Genomic DNA, 17,571 nt, shown 5'->3' on the forward strand with positions numbered 1-17,571 from the left:
TCCCGGTGCAAACAAGCATAACTCAAACATATTGAACTTCCCGTAAATGCCAAACGCACGCGCGAGCCGCGCCCGCCAACTCCACCGGGACTGTACCCGTCCAATATCAGGGGCCACGTTTCATCACCCGGGCGTCGACATTGATGAAGAAGGTGCTGATCCTCTTTGACGGCTTTTCAAAATTAATTCTGTCGCAGCCGCCGGCCCATGTTTTTCATCAGCGGGTGTTAAACCGAGGGGGGGGGTGGTTGCTTCCATGTGGATGCACTGACCAGGGCAAGTGCGGGCGAGACAGGTATATTTAGGTGTAAGAGGAGTGCAATGTGGCGTGAGGAGCTGGCCGAGTCTTGTTGACGCTAATGCATCATTGTTACCTCCCATGCAAAATGAGCAACGGCACCATGTTTGCACTGCAAGTCGTCAGCCGGTGGCGTGAAGTCAAGCTTGTATTCTCCCCCAGAAGGGTGACAACTTCTGATTCAACGCATGCAGTGAACGTCGCCCTTTCTACACCGCTGTACTCGCAGGAACATTGGAATATCTATCACCCTCCATCACTTTCTAGTCTCGGTACAAATTGAGTCTGCCGTTGGCAATACAGCTTCAAGGTTAATTTCTCCCGCAGTGCTAGAAATTGGGTTGACAAGATACGATTCCCTTAGATACAAGGAATAATGAGGTCCGACATAGTAGATGTTGCGACCAGTTGTCTTAAACTACATCTTTCAGAACCATTTCCAATTGAATTTAATACTACGCATTGGTTGAATGTAAGGGCGATAAAGAAACCACGCAGTCAAAAATAATGGTTTGACAACGACCACTACAACCTGTAACCAAGTCTTACAGTCATGCCTAATTTTCATCATTTAGGGCCTACCCGAAGGCGAAGGACCTGGCAAATCTCTTATTGTGTGGAAGATGTACAAACGGGGAACCGTTGAGATATACACTGTAATGCCTTAAATCTCTTTCAGGGTTTTGGTCCTTTGGTCCTTTGCTCCATAATGCATGGCAAAAGTTTTGCATTTCGATCGTAATATCCTCATTAGATTTGCTAATCTTCTCCTTTGGCAGCCATTTATAGTTGCTGAGATACAACGTGAAAGCATTTTGCCAGGTAGTGAAATGAATGTCTCGAGTATGCGGTCATTTGGCACGTTCTCCTGAGACTAAATCCCATGTACACTAAGAGGACTGCAGAACAAGCTGCCCTAAGTTACATAAAAAGTCAAGTGTGTCAATGGTAATCGAATAGTTAAGTGCGTCGTAAGTTGTTCCACAGACTCCGGTTACTAAGTAGTGCCTACGGTGGCAAGAAGGGCCTCTTCACGGGCGGGGAAGTGGCTTGACATTTGGCGGGAAACGTGCAGTAGCAAGCCGTCAAGCATTTTTTTTTTCTGTTGAAGGACCCTGGCTGCGCGAAACGTGCGCTGTGTTGCAGCCTGGCCGGGATCGTACATCGTGCCTTGTTCATCATGCACTCTTGATGCTTGCTTGCAACGTGCGAGGTCTAGGGATTACGACTGTTATCAGCAGGGGAACAAAATGTTGACACATTTGGACTTGACCCACAGGCTCACCGAGCATGTGGCACGGTAAACTTGGAAAAAAGGGGAGGGGGGTGCGATAATATAGGGACGAATTACTCTGAGTGTTGTGATTAGGAGTCACCCCGCTTGAGCCGATATAAAACTTGCCCGAGGTTGACACTTTCGTAGATAGATTAATCCGTCGCGCCACGTATGCTGTCTGTTACCGCATATCGGACGAGGTTCTTTTTTGAGGTAGCAATTCTTTGGTAGAAACGGGTTTTGAACAAGCCGCGTGTATACTTTCAATATCTACTGCCCAAGACGCTTCTCCGTAATTTGTCACGTGGTTCTACATTGTACATGGGCATGCGCGTCTTCCATATAGACCTATCTGCTGCCAATTATCAGATATGTCTCCGTCAGTTGTGTTAATGATCTATTCGCATTTTTCAGGTAGGCGCCTATGTGGCTTGACTGCACAGTAGCTCCTTAAAAGTGAGAATGTGAAATGGAAAAAAAGTTACCCGTGTGATAAAATGGGCGTAATGATGTTGGTGTTCTTCATGCTAATTTATTTCGAGTGCACACAGCTATTGTTGCACGACGTTTACGGGTCACTTACCTTCACCCGTGCAAACAACCTCGAGCACAGACCAACTGAAGTAACAACCAGCAATGTGTCCAATATGCCGGCAAATTTTAGCTCAGCGATAGCTGTAATGTTGACGTTCTTTCCGGTACTCCGCCAGATAACCTCTATGACGGAGGGTGTTCACACATGCAGTCCGGCCTCGGAACACAGTCCAGTCCATTTGCTTAACTTCCCGCCCAAAATCCCGGAAAATTTAATTCTGTGTTGATGGGTTCAATAAGGTTCAATAACGTGCAGTGCTGGTGCGTATCGCACGTATGCGCACGAGGGCATTCCTACAGTATGAGCACGGTTACATTATGAATTATATCAGCGCACGTAGTGACATGCGCTATTATGCGTAAAATCTTGTATTTAAGCCCAATGGAACAGAACTGAGTACAGGAATTATTGTCAGTACACCACATGAAACTTTCTCTCTGCATTAAAACCTGAAACTATCAATAAAACTGTAGGGTATACATACCATGTAAAACCAAGGTACCTAAATGATCACCTTGGGTCCTTACTTTTAACACCTTACCCATTTGCAACAATAATTAACCAATTTCAATGCTACTGAACGCACCACTTGAGGGAAAATGCCACTGTGAAACGAAATTCCCAGAGGTTCCAAGCGTGTTCAGGTTTTGAAAATTCGCAACGTTGACGATCCTTGCTGTTTTCATATAAATTTCAACGCAGGGAAATTCATCTGAAGCCTGATTTTGACCGTGTTGATTGAAGCACCCGATTGGTGATAATGCCAGTGTGTTATTGTATTTATACCAAGCTGCATCAGGAACGTGGGTAACATTTCCCATCAACTTCCTTGATAATGCATGAGATGTGGGTATATAAGGATTGCAAGACGTCCATACGACTTAACAACACACGAACGTATTATAACCTGTACGTATGACTATAACCCATGCACAATCCTTTTCAATACAGCATCAACGGTACATAATTATTTTTACTTAACATAAATCTATAATGTGGAAGTGCAACTCATTTTCCGTTTATATGGTTTAACAGAAGATAGCTGGAAACAGTTATGCAATGTACCGTATATATTTTGCTCAGCAAGGTCTAAATACACCAAGTTGAATCTCTGGATGTGCCCCGAGTGCGTAGTATTCATTAATGCCACTTGTCGTTGTGGCCGACCGTGTCCGTCACGCTATTTCCCTCGTTTATTTGCCTTTCGTCGCCAATCAACTGTTGCAGCTTAATACCTGATACTTTCTCCGTTCCCCGGGAAAGTCTTCACCGTCACTCGCTCCAGTGGCAGGGAAATACATGGTTTGTTTACCCTTGGCCGAAGCGCGGGGGCCAAGTTTAATTAGCTAGGTGAGTCAATAACAAGGGACTATATGAATCGACTCCCAAGAGAAATTAAACTGCCTTGGAAATGACATAATATATCATTCTTCCCATTTTAATCCTAGGGATAATATTTTGGTCTCTGAAGTCTCTCCTAGTTAAAAAACGAAGACAATATGAGCCTATTTTCGGAGCAAGAAACGTTAGTATTTCGGATATTACCACTTGTTCCAGACAGGTGTGCTAGAGTGTTCCGAACCAATTAGAACAACTCGGTTTGACCAAATTAAATTTTGGTTTCGGACGGACGAACTTAATACACACATTTTGCTTTGGGTTCAGCTCATGGGAAGAGCGACGTCGGGAACCAAGCCGCTCTGGTGTCGTTCCGGGCGCCTTCAAGAGGATGTCGATCTTTAGCCTGCTAGTAAACCTGGTCGCTCGTAATTGTTTCAGAGGCCGAACTTATGCCGTACTTAATTTAAGATTTGTTTTTTTTATTTCGTTTGGCACGATTCTAGAAAGTCTTTCGGAGGGGGGGGGGCGCAAATACAAATACTAACAGCATAAATTTGTTGTCATGTATACTTAAGTTCATACTATTTTCTTCGCTTTTGAAGCTTAATGGAGCATTACTCAAAGCTTTACTCCCAGAAAAAAAAAAGGATTTGGAGAATGAAATGAAGATTATTTATACAGATTATCTCGTGTGGCTTGTTCCTGTATGTAAGATTTGACATGGGTGAATGTATGATGTTGATTGCTGAAAACAAAAAAGGTAATGTGGCTTTGTGGATTATTTTCTATTTTAATGCGACTTTCAAAGCTTATTGTCCTCTTCCCCACGACCAAATTAAGAGTTTTGACAACTGATTCTCAAATTTCATCACTAAATACGATTTTTATATGGAACAAAATTACAAGTCCACTACCATTGTTTGATTTCATCGATCTAGAGCAGCAAAGAAGATTGAACAGCTTATACGCCTCCGAAATACCACAACGTACAGCACAAAAAATCGTGACTATATAAAGATTGTACCAGGACACTGCCCCATAAGCCGACAGCACAGGAGAAGACGAGGTAGTGATAGTGAATAAGGCAGATGGAAATAAAAAAAACGTCTGGGCACTCTGCTCGCCTCTAGGTGTCTCCTTTATCAACGATGCCATCTTAAATTGCAGTAATCCGCCATGTCGACGACTGCATTAGCGTGTAAATGCCGTCTCCTCCGGGGCAGGGGTACGAGGCGGGAGTCCACCCCCCCCGCCCGCAGACGCCTTTCCGTACAGCGTTAACGGCGGTCTAATATTCCGCACGTTATAATCCACCCTGGCAGTAATCATGAAGGAAACTAGTTCTTGCCGCAGATTGAGTGCTCATTGAACAGCGTCAGCGACGTGTATCTTGCTTGGCTGAGTAGGCCACTGAACCTCTACATCTGCTGACGGGAACTATCCAGTTCGATTGGTGGTCCACGCCCATTCTGATTTCATACAGAACCATGTTGTATGGCGAGCATCCGTTTTGAGCAGAAGCACCTTCTCACCAATTGAACAGAGCCAGGTTGGTCGGGCCTGTTCATTTTGCGAGTAGCTATGCGACTGTAACGCGTGGATTTCATGATCGTACGTGAACCAGCGAAGTGCAGTTCTGACCCAAAGAGCCCCCACTGCTAGGAAGGTTGCACCCTCTCTTGGTCCAGCTTGGGGCTCAAGTAAACCCACCATTCCAGAGACCATACACGTGCTGCGCAATCTTTCAGGTAAATCCTAAATTATTATTTGTACTTCAATAAAGACATGCAGATTCAAAACGGTTGCTAATCACATGTCTGATGTTGAAAAGAATTTACACTAAATAGACCAGCCTATACAACTGTTGTACGCCAGCGGTCGGTTTGTTGAATTTATTTTTCCCCCATAGCAAAACAATCTGCTGATTACTTACCGCCGGTTTTTTGCTGGGGAAGCATTTTTAGAGCCAAGCCTAAAAAGTATAGTTACAGGCAAACCAAACATAATTTGTCCAAGGATATTAGACCAACACAATTGAGACGTCTGTAGCAAAAAAGGCAATGTCACCCCTTGAACTCCCTGGTATTATTCGAAAAACTGATGTTTTTACGGTCGTATTCTTCTTTGTAGAAAAACCTCTTCTCTGTCCCGTTCTGCAAGCTACCCAGAGACTTCATTGACCGATGTTTCCTGCAGCGCTTGGTATCGCTGGTACCCGTGCGTTGCCAGTGTTTTAGTATATACAATTCCACTCTGAGCCGTCCCTTGACGTTTAACCGTATGTTCCATTCTGGCGAAAAACAGCAAATTAATACCGCTTAGAGCACTGCGGTCTTGTAATATCATGTTTGACACTCGTGGGCGTCTTTTTCACCGAGACTACTATTAAAATACGCAGTCAAGAGTCTGAAACTAATCACATGCAAAAAAATGAAAATAAATAAAAAAAATTGCTACATTTGATATTTAAAGGACCAAGCCCCCAGATCCACGGTATTTGTGAGGTCTGGTGGAGCTGAATTCGGGAAGCTGGAATTGCTAGCTAAAGGCGTCGAAGCTTGATGAGATTTCCCCGTGAATCGTAACACCTGCAACAGACGGCTTCAGTTGAAGGGGTGCCTGTCAGAAGTATGTAAAACGGGATGGATTCTCCGTATTTGGGACTTTCGTTTTTTTAGGTACTGTACGATTTACATTCAATTTTGTATGTCTTTCTTTCGTGAAATCGGTTGGGAGAATATCCCCATCTGGCATGCTGTCGTTCAGTTGAAAACACAAGCTCTTGTGAAATGTGATAGTAAGAGTAAAGCCACTCGTATATTCGACTAGAAACATGGTTACACACCCAGTTCATCCGCGGAATTAATGGCACCAATATGACCAGCTATCTCAAGGGAGATAGGCTTGAAGCCATCTGTCTGATGAATGTTTTCTACCTCGGACAATTCACACCTGTAATAAAGACGCCTGCCTGGAGGGATCTTCGTGTACTTTTTTGTCAATTGTCTTGTCACATATTATTGAAAGAGGTAGTGTAAGATAATGACTCTACGTGTTTTATCAGTTTTTATCAGTTCCATACACATTTACAAAATGAAAAGATTATATATAGTAGTTTTAAAAGGCTCCCTTTTAAACAAAGAGCTCGAAATGTTTTAGTCTCAAGCAAACTTCCCCATTTCATTGTTCATTCCAGATATGTTATGGTACGCCTGGGTGACAGACCAAGCTGAAATTGTATGTGACGCTTTGACGCTGTCATTCCCAAGAGCGAGCAACCCCAAACAGTCTCCCTTTTTTTAACAGCGTGCAACTTGGAAGTGTGTATTAACATTTGATAATGCCTGTAGCATACATGGGAGAAAGGCTGTCCAAACTGTTTATCTGAACTCTCTTTTTATTTCTCCACTTCTAATCGAGGCCATGAACACTGTCAAAAGGTGTACTGCTGTCTCACGAACTGTAGCGGTTGTCTAACAATGTGTGGCAATTGTGTGGTGCACTGTAATAAACCAATTTAAGTAAATTGTCCAAATTTTCAACCCAATTTACACCCTTAACCTCGCCAAATGCCCCAAATTTACTTGAATTTATAAGGATTTCGATAAATATGGAAAGTTTATGAATTTGTGCTCAATCGACTTTGACAAGGCTTTCAACCGTGTGAACCACACTGTTGTTATCGATAAGCTTATCCAGCTTGGTGTTGATTGATCAATTTTGATTTATAGGTTTTTTACAAATCGATCCCAAACTCTTCGTTACTTTGGAGCTTTATCGAGTGAAGTTAGTCTCACTTTTGGTGTACCACAAGGGACTGAGCTTGGTCCTATTATTTTCTTGTCACTTGTTAATGATGCCGCATGTATTTTAGACAACCGTTGGAAATATGTGGATGACCATACAATTCTTGACATCATTGCTAGTAGAGAGCAATCCACCTTGCAGACCCATATTGACTCTCTCGCTGATTGGTGTATATTTAACGATATGTAACCCAATCCTAGTAAGTCCTGTTTTCGTCAACCCCCCCCCGCGCTCTTCCCAGGTTAACCATTAAAGGAAGTCAATTTCTGATTGTCCCGTCGATGAAACTCCTTGGTGTCACAATTAAAAAAATGACCTCAGATGAGACCAGCAGGTGCGGTGTATCATCACGAATGCCTCTAGACAGCTTTTTATCTTGAGTAGACTAAAGAAAAATCGAGTTGCTGTTAGGATTTATTTCTTTTTACAAAATGTATATTCTCCCAATCCTTGAATTCGGGGCAGTTGTCTGGTTATCCGGTATTTCTAAGGCTCAATCGCTTAATATTGAACGTGTGCAGAAACGAGCACTCCACCTAATAGCCTATCCTCATTCTGTTGCCGATCTTCTGAGTAATTACAATGTCCAGACTCTTGCTGCTAGACGCAATCTACTGATTATGCGATTTGGAAAGTCTTTTCTGGTCGCAATCTTAGGCAATTCCATCTGCTCGATACTCCCTGTTCAAGTTAAGGACTCAGCGATGTAAGCAATTTTCCGATTCCATTCAAGCCTACGTTACTGAACGCAGGTACTTGTCTACAAATTTGTGTCTGTGTTTTAATTTGGTATTATTGTTTACCGTTCCTGTATTTATTAAAATTTCCAGTCTGTCTTATAAATATCTTTATAATAACTCTCTTTTTGTCGATTGGATGTAATCTTCATGTTATAACTTTTTATTCATTTGTGTTGTAAATCAGACATTGTTAGTCTTGTGACTTTTTGTTTGATCAGTTTTAAAATAAACCCTGATGAATGAATTAGAAAAATATTGAACTCTTCAAGGTTTATATTTTATAGCAATGTAGACCTAATACATACCGATTGTGTCGAGTCTGGGGGAAATTACACCTGTTTCTGGAATTTCAGGTTATCCTTTTTTGACAATGACATGAAAGTATAAGGGTGCACCACTACAAATAAATTCCCATAGACAGCAGTGATAAATCCCTATACTTCACAAATATTTTAAAAATACTCACAACTCTCACTGGTGTTCAGGCTGCACAGAAAAATGATGTTCCACATGTCCTCTTTCATTTTCCTTTCAATTTTCGGGGGGTTGACCAATGAATTTTTGAGAAATTTTCACCAGAAGCAGACCACCCCTAAAATGCAAAAATGTCCCTGTCCAGAAAAGTAGCCATTTTGAAAAACCCTCCCTCAGAAAAATGGCTCAAATAGTGCCACTTTTAAACCCGATTGCATCCAAATTGCTCAGACTTGGAAGCCCTGAGTCCGGCCCAGAGGTCCAGTCTCATAATTCTTGAATTCCTCAGTTCCATGGCTCTCAGGACCCTCTAATATAGAATATTTTGAGTGTATAACTTTTATTAATGAGCTCGGCGGACATATTTCTGGCCTAATTACCAGGGTTCACCCATAACATGCGCGACCCCTTGACCCAAATCTTGTGAATGAACAAAATATGTGGGCGCCCTATACAAATTATAGTAATAACAAGTCTGGCAGGTCGACGTTACATTCCCAGTCCCAATTGAATGTTGATTTGCAAGAACTCATGCAACGTCCTGACCCAGCTTGAAAACTGAGCCTTAGTTCTTTTCATTATCCACAAGGAACAGATTGCTGATCGGTCGTCTCAAGTAGCTGTTACCGGTCTTAACTTCCACCTGGCGGACATTGCCCTCATGGTCTGGGTAGGTTTGGCTGATTCTTCCCAAAGGCCAACGACCGCGAGACACATTATCATCAGCCACCAGGACCAGATCTCCAACTGGAAGATTTTGCTCTTGCTGGGCAAGCTTTTAACGAAGTTACATCAAAGGCAGGTACTCACGCACCCAGCGTCTACAAAATTGGTCAGCCAAATAATGAGCTTGATGACGCCAGCGTCGACGGTCATATGCATCTTCCTTCTAGAACAAACCCGAAAGCAAGGTAGGACTACCCCTTCAACACCAACAAATGCTTCGGTGTCAGAGGCTCATTGTCACCTGGATCAAAACAGGTCTTGCATTAAGATTGGCTTCAACCTCTGCCCTATCAAGGTAAGCAAAACTTCATTGCACACCATTTGCTCGTCAACAGACACCTCAAGATGTTGCGTACAGATCGTATCATTTTCTCCCATGCACCACCCATATGGCTAGCTGCTGGAGGATTAAACCGCCACTTGATAGCTTGCTGCAGTAGAAAGTCACTGACCTTCTGCTGATTCAGCTCGTCAAGACTGTCTCTCAGCTCTAACTCTCCCTGATAAAATTCGTCCTTTTCAAGATGTATTTTTTTTTTTGCGTTGGGGAGATGTTAATTATATATAACAGGCAAGCTCTCGGACAAGCTCTCGGACAAGCACTGAGCATACAGTGCTTATTAATATACGTTGGGTAAGGGCAAACCTGTTATATAAAATTCGTCCTGTTGTCACTCATGGTGATCTGTGGTTTGATCCGTCTTGCAATAAATCGTCCAAGCGCATTGATGAAGCTATCAGTGTGGAGAGAACGATCAACTTCAAGGTAGACTATACGCATCTATAAAAACGTGAAGACACACCCGTACCGTTTAACACGACTTCGGCCTTGCTTTCACGTAGGTGGGCCCAAAGTAGTCAGCTCCCACTGATGTGAACAGTGGATCATCTGGTGTTCTCTAGCAGCAGCTCGGTCAGCCATGATGTCTTAGCGGAGCATTCCTCTTCTTGCACTCAAACCAAATGCCAATGGTATGTCTAATGGTTGCACCACCTCTGATGATCCAGAACCTTTCCCTCAGCGATGGTGTATGATGATGAGCTCTTTCACCTTGCGTTTGCTAGGAAGAATAATTGGATGCTTCATCTCCATATTATCTGGCACATTTCTGAGGCGACCGCCTACTCAAGATACCACCCATCAAAACAAGATTCAGCTTGGGAAGAGAGGACACTTCCCCCTTAGATTTCCTTTCGCTGACAGTACAACCTTGCTTCGTGAGGTAAGAGCATCTATTTCCCTGGGGAGTGCTTGACGCTGCACGTACCTAATTATTCCTCTTTCTGCAGCCTAGTACTCTTCCACAATAAGACCTCCTTGCTTCAGGGTCTCTTCTATTGCCTTTCCCCTGATGTGAAGGTAGTTAGCAGAACGCAAGAGCCAAGCAACCTCTCTCTGTAGTCGGTTCCATGACAAATACTTGGCCAGGAATTCGTTGATCTTTGCGTTCTCACACACTAAGGCTGCCTGGGTCACAACTTTCTTGACTTCGGGATCCCTTTCAAGTGCATCATTGACTGGCTGGACTCCAGGGTCTTGTACAGTCCCCTGCAAAACAACTGGACGAATTAGCCATTCAACATCAAGAACTGTGGCCCCTTCAGCCAGCTGTCTTCTTTGATCATTTTGTCGGCACTAATTTCCCTGGATCCCTCATCCGCTGGGTTTGACTTCAAGTCAGAGTAGCGCCACTGTGACTCATTAGTGGCATGCTGAATTCTTGCAACTCGATTTGCCACAAAGGTGCAAAAGCGTCTATTCTCGTTCCTTATGTATTGCAGAACTGAAGTTGAGTCAGTTGAGAAGACGACATCGGTAATGACAAATCTAAGCTCTTCTTGACCTATCTTGCTAAGCTGAACTGAGAGAACAGCCGCTATTAGCTCCAATTGTGGGATGGATGTGGACTTCTTGGGACACAGCATTACCTTCCTCCTAATGAAAGAATACATAGTTCTTCCTGTACTATCCACTGTCCGCAGATAAGCCACAGCTGCGTATCCCAGCTCGGAGACACCTGAAAAGAAGAGCAGCTGACTGACTGCTGTGTCATCTAACTCCCACCTGTCGATGGCAAGAGCCTCCAATCTTGGCAATTCGTCCAACCACCGCGTCCACCAGAGAAATTCTTGCCCCTCAACCTTCTCGTTCCATCCCAGGCCTCTGCAGCAGACATCCTGAAGTAAGATCTTGGCTGCAAGGATGAACAGTACGAGAAATCCGAGCGGCTCTAATGGTTAGCTGACAGTCGACAAGATACCCCTGCAAGTAGCAGGCCTTTCCTTCAGAACCATTACGAATCCAAATGCGTCAGACTCTACATTCCAATGTATCCCTAGAGTACGCTCAAAAGGCAAGTGATCTAAATCCATTCAAACACGGCTGATGCCCTCTGATCTACTGGAATAAATGCCAGAACCTCTCGGTTGTTGCTGATCCATTTCCTCAGCTGGAAGCCACGCTTTCCTAGCAGATCAATGAGCTGGCTGAAAAAACTGATACCCGCTTCTTCACTGCTTTACTGACACCGAATGGTCGTCAACATAGAAATTGTCACATACTGCTGCAGTAGTGGCCTCCCCGTATTCAGCACCATGGTCTTCGGCTGTCTTCCTCAGAGCAAACCCTTCACAGCTGGGAGATGACGTTGCCCCAAACAAGTGGACCAGCATCTGGAAGTCACTGGGATCCTTCGCCAAGTCATGATCAGGCCACCACAGGAATTGTAGGGCATTGCTATCTCTCTGGGGAACCCGCACCTGATAAAACATGGCCTCTGTGTCTGTTTCCCAAAGGAAACGGTTGAGCACACGGGCTAAGTTATTTGTGAAATCTGGGTCTGGCAGGAGATTATCATTGAGTGATGTTCCTCTGAATCTTGCAGCACAGTCAAATACCGCTCTCATTTTCCCCTGCTTCTGGGGGTGAAATACAGGATGATGTGGTACATACCACTTTTTCCCAGTCTCGGCATCTGAAACGTCATCCGGTATTGACCTAGCATATTTCTTTTGGATGTAACCATCGATGGTTTCCTTATACTGCCGACATAAGTCATCATCCTTCTGCAGGGAACTCAGCCTCGTCTTGGCAAGCGCTCGATTGTCCAAAATAAGTTCAGAACCTGACTCCGCCACGGCAGACTATTTATTCACACTGCCCCTCAACCAGCCTCACTGATTCTTCCATGGTGGCTCTTGCCCTGCGATCCTCAACCTAGTCACCAGGCATTTTCGGGGGACGAAGGAGAGTTTGATGCTTCAATGTGCATCCTGCAACTCCACAATGACGGCGGAGTCTGCATCGTCTGGCAACATGCCACATAATGAAGCAGTTGTCACACATTTTGTTATCCCTAACAAACTGGCGGCGCTCATCATATGGCCTTTGTGTAAAGGACAACTTGTGTGGCTGAGAACAGCATAGACATTTGATCTGTTTGTTCATCTTTTTAGCTTCTTGAAAACCTTCGCCATCAAAACTAGTTGACAGTGTCGTCATCTTTGGTGTTTTAATCTTCAGACTGGAGCGTGAAGACTGACCGAAACTGGTTGGGCTGAAAACCTTGCTACTATTCTGCCCAAACAAATTGCTGGCAATTTTGCTTTTCTGCTCGACATACTCTGTCATCTGTAAAAAAAAACTTGGTTCTTGTATCGACTCTATGGTTTTCTGTGCCTTCTTTGGCCAGTCTGCTCGTAGATGTAAAGGTAAGAGATGCTGAACCTTAAGTAGATTCTCCGAACTGTTCATGTCTGCACTGTATCCCAGTCGGGACAAGGTTATTTGGCACCTTCTCATGTCCAATGCTAAATCCTAAACGGGGTTGCCATCATTTTGGCGTATCTGACTACAGTTGGTGACCTTGCGCAGCAGAGCATGCACTACCAAGTGTGCCTGTCCAAACTGCCCTCGCAAGATGTCGAATGCAGTCTTGTAACCAGCGGGGGTTCCATCGGTATGCAGTTTTCGACGCTCTCCTCGGCCTTACTGCAACAGTACTGTACCAGGTAAGTCATCTTGTGCGTGCATCAGTCAGCTCAGAGCCAATGTTTGTCTCAAAACGTGTCACAAATGCCCAATATTCTTTGAGGCTACTGCAGGTGATGCAGCACTCTCCCCTGTACTATTTGAAGGAAATGTTGTAATGCCACTAACACCATTCATGTCGGCCTGCGCTCGATCGTGACCGTTGACTGCCAGAGCATTGCTTGTGACTTCTTCACTTGCATCTACCGCTTACGTGACATCCGGTTTGTCTTCTGTGGCATCACCCCCTGCTTCAAGTTCATCTCAAGCGTTATTCTCTGTTAATCCTGTTCTTTCAGCATTCTTTTCAGCTGTTCCTTTCTCAGCAATTTCAAGCCTGGCCTTCGCTTCTCTATATTTTTCAATTGACGCAATACTACATAAACCTCACATTGATCTGTTCGATATCACTGATCCACATTCATACACTCATATTGTCATCCTGAACAGGTTGATTCGGTGCGTTTGTTTTCCTTGTATTCTTATCTGACTTCTCTGATTGTGCCGACTTCACCGATCCAAAATTACTGACAGTGTCTTTCTCTGGTGCTGGTGTTGATGTAACTGCATCTGCCATTTATAACTTACAAATACTATGTTGTACACTTGTGTGCACTCACAGCTAGTCCCAGAAAATCGTGAACCTCTATGCAGCTTACTACATGGGGAGAAGACTGTCTAAACTCTTTACCTGAACTCTCTGTTTATTTCTCCACTTCCAATCGAAGCCATAAACACTGTCAAAAGGTGGAATGCTGTCTAACAATGTGTAGCGGTTGTGCGGTTCACTGTTATAAACCAAAGTGGGTAATGAATAACAATCCAACAAACATACATTTCAACCCTATACACGTACACTCAATGAAGCGATCCAATAAAGTTTGATTCTGTGCCCAAATGTTCCCCCAAATTAATACCTTTTAACCTCGCCAAATGCCCCAAGGTTACTTGAAGTGAACTCTTCAAGGTTTAAATTTTATGACTTATAACAATTTATACCTAATATATACCGAATGTGTTGGGTGTAGAATTTAACATTAACCTTTTGTGACAATGACATGAAAGTACAACATGCGCGCAACCGTTGACCTACATCTTGTGAATGAACAAATAGGGGCGCCATATACAAATCATGACAATAACAAGTCTGGCAAGTCGACATTACCATGCCCACTGAGAAGTGAAAATGCCCGCTGCGTAAATCACACGCTGGCACCTGAATATGAGATAGTTTAATCGATTCTGATTGGTCAAGAGTCTGTGCGCCCGCGGCTCGCCACGCGCGCGACAAGTCCTCATCACAAGATTCTTTTGGACAATGTGCACGTACAAGGAATATACCATAAAATGGACAGGGGCATTCGCCAAAAGGAAAGTAAAATTCTAGAACAAAATTGCTGGAAATCCATCCTATAGGCAGAAACAGAGTAGGAACCACATTTTGTATTCGAGCCCTTTCGAGTCCTACACGTATATCATAAAATGAAGTGGTGCACTGGGGAATAAATTCAATTTAACTGAAAGCAGAACTTTACGGAAATACGAAAAATTTCAATGTTGGTGATGATGGCCTAACTGGTAAGAAGTAGTGGCATATGATTGCAGTATAATGTGAAATTCTAATTCCAGTCAGCTGAAAAAGACGCGTTGTCGGCCGGGAAGCGAAAGGAGGGCAAATCTCATATGGGCGGGTAAAGATCATACTTTCAAAGCGCGGTGTTGCTGTTGACCAATATGCTTATTTATACTGGGCGCGTGCAATCCATGATTGATGGTGCTCAAACACGCCTGCAGGCAGACTGGAACACCTGGTTAATGCAAATTCCACACAGTGGCAGATGTAAAAGCAGCCCTGCATTGCGGCAGATCGCGTGTCACGAGTCAGCATAAAATCAAATGCTGAAATATGTAGAATGCTCGTTTCCCGTCTGACGAATGTCAGCCATTGTGAAAGACATATTCATCCTGAGAAGGATGGAATGGAAAATCTCACCTTGTGTCTCCATTGGAATCAGGAGTAAAACTTGCAGCTCTGAAGAGTTGATGAATAATAATGACGAATGATAAATCATGATGAACAGCAGCCGTTGCAAATTGCAATTACGCGGAAAAGGAACTGTTTGTTTTGCTATGGATTGGTTTTTGTTAGTTTTTTGTTTCAGCTTTATATTTGTTTTTGGTATGTTTTTATATTTTGGCCGGGGTTGTGTGTTTGTTTGATTGGGTAGTTTCCTTCATAAGTGTGTTTGTTTTACTTTCGAAACGTACTCACATGAAAAGCACCTAACCATTTCAATAAAAGTGTGTGTTTATGTTTATGATATTTTTGATATTTGTATAAAACTTTATAGCTAGCTCTAAACGGAATCAAGGAAAATGACTCAACAACCTTCAACATTTTCCCAGGGCATATCCTTGATTTCGGTCCCCTTCACGCCTTACTCAATCTCCTTGATGTAAACCCCTGTTTCGTGAAAGCTATAGACGTTGACACCAAGCATGCAGATATTGCAAATGTTTTAATATTCAACGCCACGGTTATAACCTCTAATAATTTGTTGCTCAGATTGTTTGCAATAAAGTGGAAAGAGTAGATATGTCCCCTGTGGCTACAGCATCTCTCCTCGTGGCAAGGGGGAGTTCATTTTCTTCGTCCGCATTTATAGCCAACATCCGGCCTTCGAGCTGCGGGCCATAAAAACGAACGCGCGCAAGAATATGAACGATCCCAGCCTCGACGGAAATTGGACTGAGCATGGCACTGTTTCTCCCGTCAGCCGCTGAATTCCTGCCCATTGTCACGGAAGTGCTCCATGCAGTATTCTGTTCCGGAAATTGAACCTCCTTTTCGGAGTGTCTTGCATTTTCACTGACTGGCAGATATTATGAGCAAGTCCAGACAGCGGATACCTGATGAAGTCGCAATGGGCGACTGGTTTGTTTACACCAATCTCGTCAGGACAGGGTAAACATTTCCGAGTTCGGCTGGTCATGTTCAATCTATGATTGAAGTCTGTTTGGTGGGGCGGACACGTGGGATGCGTCAGTGAGTCAACTAATCGACAAGGCGAATCTTTGATCCTTCGGTTGGGTGCGTGCGAGTGTCTTCAACCGTGGAGGTATACAAGCTACTCCAGCCCAACAATCCCCACACTCGCTTCCAAGTTACACCCAGTACACGCGGCAATCCTAGGTCGTGGTTGTGCCAGTGAAGCCATCCAAATACACCAACTATACAATTAGACCACAGGTCGACCACCTTGAATTGAAATCGAAGCTACACTGTATTGTTTTAAACAAACAGGGAAAAATAAATAACGACATTAATTTAAATTATGAGTAAAAGGATAAGAGCAGGAAAAATAATCAAGTTCTTGGAAGCAAGGTTATTGGACATTTTTGTAAGTATTTTAAAGTCAATTTTGATGATGATTGCTGCGGTTATCGAAACCCTGAAGTACTCTATGAAATTCCCACACCACTGAATTTATACGCACGTAGATTAATCTAAAGGCAGCATTCCTGTTTTCCAGTGTAATATTGGCTGTGTTCATTCCTTGTGTCCAATTTTTCCCTCTTCGAGCCCCAATTTCCCTTACCCTCGCTGTCTGTCTCTGCACAAAGAAAAGGCTTAATCTTTATTCTCAACGGCGCCGATCTTCTTCCTCACAGCTCTTCAGACGAGCTGATCCTTCACGATGTTCCGCCCTCATCACATGGGCTTGCGGCGAAAAGAAGCCTGGAAATTGTCACGGGCGATTTTTTGGCCAGTCGATCACAGACAAGCATTATTCCAATGTATGAGACCTCGAGCTCTACGGCAAAACGAGCTATGGCGACTGAAATACGTCGAATGTGATGGGACAAGGTAGAAGTCGGTGTATGCAATAACGCGAGCAACGGCTGTTTTTACAGAGGCGATGTAGAAAAGTAGTTAAATGTGATAGACCAGGATTGCCAACTGAGTCGTTCAGAATTCGTGACGAGCCGATTCTGGACATGCAAGAAGGTATTATCTCATTAGTGTCACAGGTTTAATGTCACCGCGAGTATAGTAAATGACGGGAGGGATGCTGAAGGCATTAAATAACGGACTTATCCATATCTATAATATTCCTCGCAGGCGTTGACGCCACACGACATTAAGCGCACGAGGATATCTTGTTCTGGAACCATTCTTTCGGGAGCGGGGAGGGGTTCTGGCGACTGCATGCGCAATGGCGACGGTGCATTACTGACAGACGAAATAACCCATAATGGACAGACACCTGTGGCCGACTGCCA

General features: G+C 43.8%; 1 long non-coding RNA gene across 2 annotated transcripts; it reads left to right on the forward strand.

Annotated features, from left to right (window-relative positions):
• The first annotated feature begins 2,597 nt into the window (after window positions 1–2,597).
• Window positions 2,598–8,319, forward strand: LOC147796337 (uncharacterized). Of its 2 annotated transcripts, none has more exons than XR_015428114.1 (3): window positions 2,598–5,258; window positions 5,641–6,138; window positions 6,707–8,319. It is a non-coding gene; the product is annotated as an uncharacterized LOC147796337 (long non-coding RNA). The 2 variants fall into 2 exon arrangements; XR_015428113.1 differs by having other exon boundaries at window positions 5,641–6,188; window positions 6,707–8,318.
• Window positions 8,320–17,571: the final 9,252 nt, after the last annotated feature.

Source organism: Acanthaster planci, linkage group LG17 (genome assembly GCF_054643075.1).
Source record: "Acanthaster planci isolate LZ-2023a linkage group LG17, COTS_SCS, whole genome shotgun sequence".
Taxonomy (NCBI): domain Eukaryota; kingdom Metazoa; phylum Echinodermata; class Asteroidea; order Valvatida; family Acanthasteridae; genus Acanthaster; species Acanthaster planci.